Here is an 8,039-nt window from a genome sequence, read left to right as displayed (position 1 = left end):
AGATCAAGTGTAGTATCTGTTCTTATCAGTTTAATATCTGATACGTCCCCCATCGGGGGACCACATATTAAACGGATTTTTGGAACAGGGAGCTGGATCAGGAGCTTGCTCCGTCCTCTCCACGCATCGGCCCGGTATTGCAGCGCCTCCGGGAACGGTGCACTACCTTCTCTCAGCGGTGAAAAGACAGACGTAGCTAGCAAGCAAGCGAGGTGGACCGGAGCTCCTTCCTCTCCGGTCTCGTCTCTCGTCCATCTGTGTGTCTCTGTGTCTCTCTCTCTCCCCCTCCCCGTTCCCGTGCTCCCTCCGTGCACTTTCCCGCGCCTCGACTCTCTCGGCAAGCAGGCCGGCCCCCTTTTCGGCTCCCGTGCGTTTTCCCTCCAAAAAACTTAGTTTTTTCCTCCTTTTTCCAGGGAGGCAGGCGTGGCTTGTGTGTGTGTGTGTGTGTGTGTGTGTGTGTGTGTGTGTGTGTGTGTGTGTGTGTGTCCCCGTCCTTGCAGGCGGGCCCCTTTCGACAGCCGGCCGTTTTCCCTCCAAAAAACTTAGTATATACACCTTTTCTTTCTTTTTTTCGGCAGGCAGGCAGGTGTGTGTGTGTCCCCGTCCCTCCCGAGAGAGCGCTGCCCCTTGCCTCTGCCCGCAGGTGCCGACGGTCCGCTTTCGCTTGCAGCTCACTCGGCACGGCTGCTGCTGGTGGGAGGGGCCTAAGCTAAGGAGGCCGGCCGGCTGGCGCCCCCCGCGGCTGCGGTCGTTGTCGGGCCGTTGACAGGAGATCAAAGAGCAGGGCCCCCGCCCGGGACTGGCGGGCAGGCAGGCGAGCAAGCAGGCAGGCAAGAGAGGGGGAGAGCGGAGTCCGGGCGGCCGGCAGCCGCGTGCGGACCGGGCTCCAGAGGCGTCGGCCTGCGCCGCTGCGCGCCAGCCGGACGCCCGCGCGCCCGCCCAAGGCCGGCGTCGGGCATCGCTTCTCGGCCTTTTGGCTAAGATCAAGTGTAGTATCTGTTCTTATCAGTTTAATATCTGATACGTCCCCCATCGGGGGACCACATATTAAACGGATTTTTGGAACAGGGAGCTGGATCAGGAGCTTGCTCCGTCCTCTCCACGCATCGGCCCGGTATTGCAGCGCCTCCGGGAACGGTGCACTACCTTCTCTCAGCGGTGAAAAGACAGACGTAGCTAGCAAGCAAGCGAGGTGGACCGGAGCTCCTTCCTCTCCGGTCTCGTCTCTCGTCCATCTGTGTGTCTCTGTGTCTCTCTCTCTCCCCCTCCCCGTTCCCGTGCTCCCTCCGTGCACTTTCCCGCGCCTCGACTCTCTCGGCAAGCAGGCCGGCCCCCTTTTCGGCTCCCGTGCGTTTTCCCTCCAAAAAACTTAGTTTTTTCCTCCTTTTTCCAGGGAGGCAGGCGTGGCTTGTGTGTGTGTGTGTGTGTGTGTGTGTGTGTGTGTGTGTGTGTGTGTGTGTGTGTCCCCGTCCTTGCAGGCGGGCCCCTTTCGACAGCCGGCCGTTTTCCCTCCAAAAAACTTAGTATATACACCTTTTCTTTCTTTTTTTCGGCAGGCAGGCAGGTGTGTGTGTGTCCCCGTCCCTCCCGAGAGAGCGCTGCCCCTTGCCTCTGCCCGCAGGTGCCGACGGTCCGCTTTCGCTTGCAGCTCACTCGGCACGGCTGCTGCTGGTGGGAGGGGCCTAAGCTAAGGAGGCCGGCCGGCTGGCGCCCCCCGCGGCTGCGGTCGTTGTCGGGCCGTTGACAGGAGATCAAAGAGCAGGGCCCCCGCCCGGGACTGGCGGGCAGGCAGGCGAGCAAGCAGGCAGGCAAGAGAGGGGGAGAGCGGAGTCCGGGCGGCCGGCAGCCGCGTGCGGACCGGGCTCCAGAGGCGTCGGCCTGCGCCGCTGCGCGCCAGCCGGACGCCCGCGCGCCCGCCCAAGGCCGGCGTCGGGCATCGCTTCTCGGCCTTTTGGCTAAGATCAAGTGTAGTATCTGTTCTTATCAGTTTAATATCTGATACGTCCCCCATCGGGGGACCACATATTAAACGGATTTTTGGAACAGGGAGCTGGATCAGGAGCTTGCTCCGTCCTCTCCACGCATCGGCCCGGTATTGCAGCGCCTCCGGGAACGGTGCACTACCTTCTCTCAGCGGTGAAAAGACAGACGTAGCTAGCAAGCAAGCGAGGTGGACCGGAGCTCCTTCCTCTCCGGTCTCGTCTCTCGTCCATCTGTGTGTCTCTGTGTCTCTCTCTCTCCCCCTCCCCGTTCCCGTGCTCCCTCCGTGCACTTTCCCGCGCCTCGACTCTCTCGGCAAGCAGGCCGGCCCCCTTTTCGGCTCCCGTGCGTTTTCCCTCCAAAAAACTTAGTTTTTTCCTCCTTTTTCCAGGGAGGCAGGCGTGGCTTGTGTGTGTGTGTGTGTGTGTGTGTGTGTGTGTGTGTGTGTGTGTGTGTGTGTCCCCGTCCTTGCAGGCGGGCCCCTTTCGACAGCCGGCCGTTTTCCCTCCAAAAAACTTAGTATATACACCTTTTCTTTCTTTTTTTCGGCAGGCAGGCAGGTGTGTGTGTGTCCCCGTCCCTCCCGAGAGAGCGCTGCCCCTTGCCTCTGCCCGCAGGTGCCGACGGTCCGCTTTCGCTTGCAGCTCACTCGGCACGGCTGCTGCTGGTGGGAGGGGCCTAAGCTAAGGAGGCCGGCCGGCTGGCGCCCCCCGCGGCTGCGGTCGTTGTCGGGCCGTTGACAGGAGATCAAAGAGCAGGGCCCCCGCCCGGGACTGGCGGGCAGGCAGGCGAGCAAGCAGGCAGGCAAGAGAGGGGGAGAGCGGAGTCCGGGCGGCCGGCAGCCGCGTGCGGACCGGGCTCCAGAGGCGTCGGCCTGCGCCGCTGCGCGCCAGCCGGACGCCCGCGCGCCCGCCCAAGGCCGGCGTCGGGCATCGCTTCTCGGCCTTTTGGCTAAGATCAAGTGTAGTATCTGTTCTTATCAGTTTAATATCTGATACGTCCCCCATCGGGGGACCACATATTAAACGGATTTTTGGAACAGGGAGCTGGATCAGGAGCTTGCTCCGTCCTCTCCACGCATCGGCCCGGTATTGCAGCGCCTCCGGGAACGGTGCACTACCTTCTCTCAGCGGTGAAAAGACAGACGTAGCTAGCAAGCAAGCGAGGTGGACCGGAGCTCCTTCCTCTCCGGTCTCGTCTCTCGTCCATCTGTGTGTCTCTGTGTCTCTCTCTCTCCCCCTCCCCGTTCCCGTGCTCCCTCCGTGCACTTTCCCGCGCCTCGACTCTCTCGGCAAGCAGGCCGGCCCCCTTTTCGGCTCCCGTGCGTTTTCCCTCCAAAAAACTTAGTTTTTTCCTCCTTTTTCCAGGGAGGCAGGCGTGGCTTGTGTGTGTGTGTGTGTGTGTGTGTGTGTGTGTGTGTGTGTGTGTGTGTGTGTCCCCGTCCTTGCAGGCGGGCCCCTTTCGACAGCCGGCCGTTTTCCCTCCAAAAAACTTAGTATATACACCTTTTCTTTCTTTTTTTCGGCAGGCAGGCAGGTGTGTGTGTGTCCCCGTCCCTCCCGAGAGAGCGCTGCCCCTTGCCTCTGCCCGCAGGTGCCGACGGTCCGCTTTCGCTTGCAGCTCACTCGGCACGGCTGCTGCTGGTGGGAGGGGCCTAAGCTAAGGAGGCCGGCCGGCTGGCGCCCCCCGCGGCTGCGGTCGTTGTCGGGCCGTTGACAGGAGATCAAAGAGCAGGGCCCCCGCCCGGGACTGGCGGGCAGGCAGGCGAGCAAGCAGGCAGGCAAGAGAGGGGGAGAGCGGAGTCCGGGCGGCCGGCAGCCGCGTGCGGACCGGGCTCCAGAGGCGTCGGCCTGCGCCGCTGCGCGCCAGCCGGACGCCCGCGCGCCCGCCCAAGGCCGGCGTCGGGCATCGCTTCTCGGCCTTTTGGCTAAGATCAAGTGTAGTATCTGTTCTTATCAGTTTAATATCTGATACGTCCCCCATCGGGGGACCACATATTAAACGGATTTTTGGAACAGGGAGCTGGATCAGGAGCTTGCTCCGTCCTCTCCACGCATCGGCCCGGTATTGCAGCGCCTCCGGGAACGGTGCACTACCTTCTCTCAGCGGTGAAAAGACAGACGTAGCTAGCAAGCAAGCGAGGTGGACCGGAGCTCCTTCCTCTCCGGTCTCGTCTCTCGTCCATCTGTGTGTCTCTGTGTCTCTCTCTCTCCCCCTCCCCGTTCCCGTGCTCCCTCCGTGCACTTTCCCGCGCCTCGACTCTCTCGGCAAGCAGGCCGGCCCCCTTTTCGGCTCCCGTGCGTTTTCCCTCCAAAAAACTTAGTTTTTTCCTCCTTTTTCCAGGGAGGCAGGCGTGGCTTGTGTGTGTGTGTGTGTGTGTGTGTGTGTGTGTGTGTGTGTGTGTGTGTCCCCGTCCTTGCAGGCGGGCCCCTTTCGACAGCCGGCCGTTTTCCCTCCAAAAAACTTAGTATATACACCTTTTCTTTCTTTTTTTCGGCAGGCAGGCAGGTGTGTGTGTGTCCCCGTCCCTCCCGAGAGAGCGCTGCCCCTTGCCTCTGCCCGCAGGTGCCGACGGTCCGCTTTCGCTTGCAGCTCACTCGGCACGGCTGCTGCTGGTGGGAGGGGCCTAAGCTAAGGAGGCCGGCCGGCTGGCGCCCCCCGCGGCTGCGGTCGTTGTCGGGCCGTTGACAGGAGATCAAAGAGCAGGGCCCCCGCCCGGGACTGGCGGGCAGGCAGGCGAGCAAGCAGGCAGGCAAGAGAGGGGGAGAGCGGAGTCCGGGCGGCCGGCAGCCGCGTGCGGACCGGGCTCCAGAGGCGTCGGCCTGCGCCGCTGCGCGCCAGCCGGACGCCCGCGCGCCCGCCCAAGGCCGGCGTCGGGCATCGCTTCTCGGCCTTTTGGCTAAGATCAAGTGTAGTATCTGTTCTTATCAGTTTAATATCTGATACGTCCCCCATCGGGGGACCACATATTAAACGGATTTTTGGAACAGGGAGCTGGATCAGGAGCTTGCTCCGTCCTCTCCACGCATCGGCCCGGTATTGCAGCGCCTCCGGGAACGGTGCACTACCTTCTCTCAGCGGTGAAAAGACAGACGTAGCTAGCAAGCAAGCGAGGTGGACCGGAGCTCCTTCCTCTCCGGTCTCGTCTCTCGTCCATCTGTGTGTCTCTGTGTCTCTCTCTCTCCCCCTCCCCGTTCCCGTGCTCCCTCCGTGCACTTTCCCGCGCCTCGACTCTCTCGGCAAGCAGGCCGGCCCCCTTTTCGGCTCCCGTGCGTTTTCCCTCCAAAAAACTTAGTTTTTTCCTCCTTTTTCCAGGGAGGCAGGCGTGGCTTGTGTGTGTGTGTGTGTGTGTGTGTGTGTGTGTGTGTGTGTGTGTGTGTGTGTCCCCGTCCTTGCAGGCGGGCCCCTTTCGACAGCCGGCCGTTTTCCCTCCAAAAAACTTAGTATATACACCTTTTCTTTCTTTTTTTCGGCAGGCAGGCAGGTGTGTGTGTGTCCCCGTCCCTCCCGAGAGAGCGCTGCCCCTTGCCTCTGCCCGCAGGTGCCGACGGTCCGCTTTCGCTTGCAGCTCACTCGGCACGGCTGCTGCTGGTGGGAGGGGCCTAAGCTAAGGAGGCCGGCCGGCTGGCGCCCCCCGCGGCTGCGGTCGTTGTCGGGCCGTTGACAGGAGATCAAAGAGCAGGGCCCCCGCCCGGGACTGGCGGGCAGGCAGGCGAGCAAGCAGGCAGGCAAGAGAGGGGGAGAGCGGAGTCCGGGCGGCCGGCAGCCGCGTGCGGACCGGGCTCCAGAGGCGTCGGCCTGCGCCGCTGCGCGCCAGCCGGACGCCCGCGCGCCCGCCCAAGGCCGGCGTCGGGCATCGCTTCTCGGCCTTTTGGCTAAGATCAAGTGTAGTATCTGTTCTTATCAGTTTAATATCTGATACGTCCCCCATCGGGGGACCACATATTAAACGGATTTTTGGAACAGGGAGCTGGATCAGGAGCTTGCTCCGTCCTCTCCACGCATCGGCCCGGTATTGCAGCGCCTCCGGGAACGGTGCACTACCTTCTCTCAGCGGTGAAAAGACAGACGTAGCTAGCAAGCAAGCGAGGTGGACCGGAGCTCCTTCCTCTCCGGTCTCGTCTCTCGTCCATCTGTGTGTCTCTGTGTCTCTCTCTCTCCCCCTCCCCGTTCCCGTGCTCCCTCCGTGCACTTTCCCGCGCCTCGACTCTCTCGGCAAGCAGGCCGGCCCCCTTTTCGGCTCCCGTGCGTTTTCCCTCCAAAAAACTTAGTTTTTTCCTCCTTTTTCCAGGGAGGCAGGCGTGGCTTGTGTGTGTGTGTGTGTGTGTGTGTGTGTGTGTGTGTGTGTGTGTGTGTGTGTGTGTCCCCGTCCTTGCAGGCGGGCCCCTTTCGACAGCCGGCCGTTTTCCCTCCAAAAAACTTAGTATATACACCTTTTCTTTCTTTTTTTCGGCAGGCAGGCAGGTGTGTGTGTGTCCCCGTCCCTCCCGAGAGAGCGCTGCCCCTTGCCTCTGCCCGCAGGTGCCGACGGTCCGCTTTCGCTTGCAGCTCACTCGGCACGGCTGCTGCTGGTGGGAGGGGCCTAAGCTAAGGAGGCCGGCCGGCTGGCGCCCCCCGCGGCTGCGGTCGTTGTCGGGCCGTTGACAGGAGATCAAAGAGCAGGGCCCCCGCCCGGGACTGGCGGGCAGGCAGGCGAGCAAGCAGGCAGGCAAGAGAGGGGGAGAGCGGAGTCCGGGCGGCCGGCAGCCGCGTGCGGACCGGGCTCCAGAGGCGTCGGCCTGCGCCGCTGCGCGCCAGCCGGACGCCCGCGCGCCCGCCCAAGGCCGGCGTCGGGCATCGCTTCTCGGCCTTTTGGCTAAGATCAAGTGTAGTATCTGTTCTTATCAGTTTAATATCTGATACGTCCCCCATCGGGGGACCACATATTAAACGGATTTTTGGAACAGGGAGCTGGATCAGGAGCTTGCTCCGTCCTCTCCACGCATCGGCCCGGTATTGCAGCGCCTCCGGGAACGGTGCACTACCTTCTCTCAGCGGTGAAAAGACAGACGTAGCTAGCAAGCAAGCGAGGTGGACCGGAGCTCCTTCCTCTCCGGTCTCGTCTCTCGTCCATCTGTGTGTCTCTGTGTCTCTCTCTCTCCCCCTCCCCGTTCCCGTGCTCCCTCCGTGCACTTTCCCGCGCCTCGACTCTCTCGGCAAGCAGGCCGGCCCCCTTTTCGGCTCCCGTGCGTTTTCCCTCCAAAAAACTTAGTTTTTTCCTCCTTTTTCCAGGGAGGCAGGCGTGGCTTGTGTGTGTGTGTGTGTGTGTGTGTGTGTGTGTGTGTGTGTGTGTGTGTGTGTGTGTCCCCGTCCTTGCAGGCGGGCCCCTTTCGACAGCCGGCCGTTTTCCCTCCAAAAAACTTAGTATATACACCTTTTCTTTCTTTTTTTCGGCAGGCAGGCAGGTGTGTGTGTGTCCCCGTCCCTCCCGAGAGAGCGCTGCCCCTTGCCTCTGCCCGCAGGTGCCGACGGTCCGCTTTCGCTTGCAGCTCACTCGGCACGGCTGCTGCTGGTGGGAGGGGCCTAAGCTAAGGAGGCCGGCCGGCTGGCGCCCCCCGCGGCTGCGGTCGTTGTCGGGCCGTTGACAGGAGATCAAAGAGCAGGGCCCCCGCCCGGGACTGGCGGGCAGGCAGGCGAGCAAGCAGGCAGGCAAGAGAGGGGGAGAGCGGAGTCCGGGCGGCCGGCAGCCGCGTGCGGACCGGGCTCCAGAGGCGTCGGCCTGCGCCGCTGCGCGCCAGCCGGACGCCCGCGCGCCCGCCCAAGGCCGGCGTCGGGCATCGCTTCTCGGCCTTTTGGCTAAGATCAAGTGTAGTATCTGTTCTTATCAGTTTAATATCTGATACGTCCCCCATCGGGGGACCACATATTAAACGGATTTTTGGAACAGGGAGCTGGATCAGGAGCTTGCTCCGTCCTCTCCACGCATCGGCCCGGTATTGCAGCGCCTCCGGGAACGGTGCACTACCTTCTCTCAGCGGTGAAAAGACAGACGTAGCTAGCAAGCAAGCGAGGTGGACCGG

The 8,039-nt window shown here is 62.5% G+C and overlaps 8 non-coding genes and 1 pseudogene across 8 annotated transcripts; all 9 read left to right on the top strand.

Annotated features, from left to right (window-relative positions):
• On the top strand, positions 1-168 carry LOC148809989 (U2 spliceosomal RNA; annotated as a pseudogene; the record flags this gene model as incomplete).
• A 789-nt stretch (positions 169-957) lies between these two features.
• Positions 958-1,148, top strand: LOC148809988 (U2 spliceosomal RNA). The gene has a single exon (XR_016087077.1). It is a non-coding gene; the product is annotated as a U2 spliceosomal RNA (small nuclear RNA).
• A 787-nt stretch (positions 1,149-1,935) lies between these two features.
• Positions 1,936-2,126, top strand: LOC148809987 (U2 spliceosomal RNA). The gene has a single exon (XR_016087076.1). It is a non-coding gene; the product is annotated as a U2 spliceosomal RNA (small nuclear RNA).
• A 785-nt stretch (positions 2,127-2,911) lies between these two features.
• LOC148809986 (U2 spliceosomal RNA) lies at positions 2,912-3,102 on the top strand. The gene has a single exon (XR_016087075.1). It is a non-coding gene; the product is annotated as a U2 spliceosomal RNA (small nuclear RNA).
• Positions 3,103-3,887: 785 nt separating this feature from the next.
• Positions 3,888-4,078, top strand: LOC148809985 (U2 spliceosomal RNA). The gene has a single exon (XR_016087074.1). It is a non-coding gene; the product is annotated as a U2 spliceosomal RNA (small nuclear RNA).
• A 781-nt stretch (positions 4,079-4,859) lies between these two features.
• On the top strand, positions 4,860-5,050 carry LOC148809984 (U2 spliceosomal RNA). Its single transcript, XR_016087073.1, has one exon. It is a non-coding gene; the product is annotated as a U2 spliceosomal RNA (small nuclear RNA).
• A 785-nt stretch (positions 5,051-5,835) lies between these two features.
• On the top strand, positions 5,836-6,026 carry LOC148809983 (U2 spliceosomal RNA). Its single transcript, XR_016087072.1, has one exon. It is a non-coding gene; the product is annotated as a U2 spliceosomal RNA (small nuclear RNA).
• A 789-nt stretch (positions 6,027-6,815) lies between these two features.
• On the top strand, positions 6,816-7,006 carry LOC148809982 (U2 spliceosomal RNA). Its single transcript, XR_016087071.1, has one exon. It is a non-coding gene; the product is annotated as a U2 spliceosomal RNA (small nuclear RNA).
• Positions 7,007-7,795: 789 nt separating this feature from the next.
• Positions 7,796-7,986, top strand: LOC148809981 (U2 spliceosomal RNA). Its single transcript, XR_016087069.1, has one exon. It is a non-coding gene; the product is annotated as a U2 spliceosomal RNA (small nuclear RNA).
• The last annotated feature ends 53 nt before the right edge of the window (positions 7,987-8,039 follow it).

This window comes from Atractosteus spatula, unplaced genomic scaffold, assembly GCF_055471065.1.
Source record: "Atractosteus spatula isolate fAtrSpa1 unplaced genomic scaffold, fAtrSpa1.hap1 Scaffold_105, whole genome shotgun sequence".
Taxonomy (NCBI): Eukaryota; Metazoa; Chordata; class Actinopteri; order Semionotiformes; family Lepisosteidae; genus Atractosteus; species Atractosteus spatula.
This window is presented reverse-complemented; position numbering and strand designations above follow the sequence as displayed.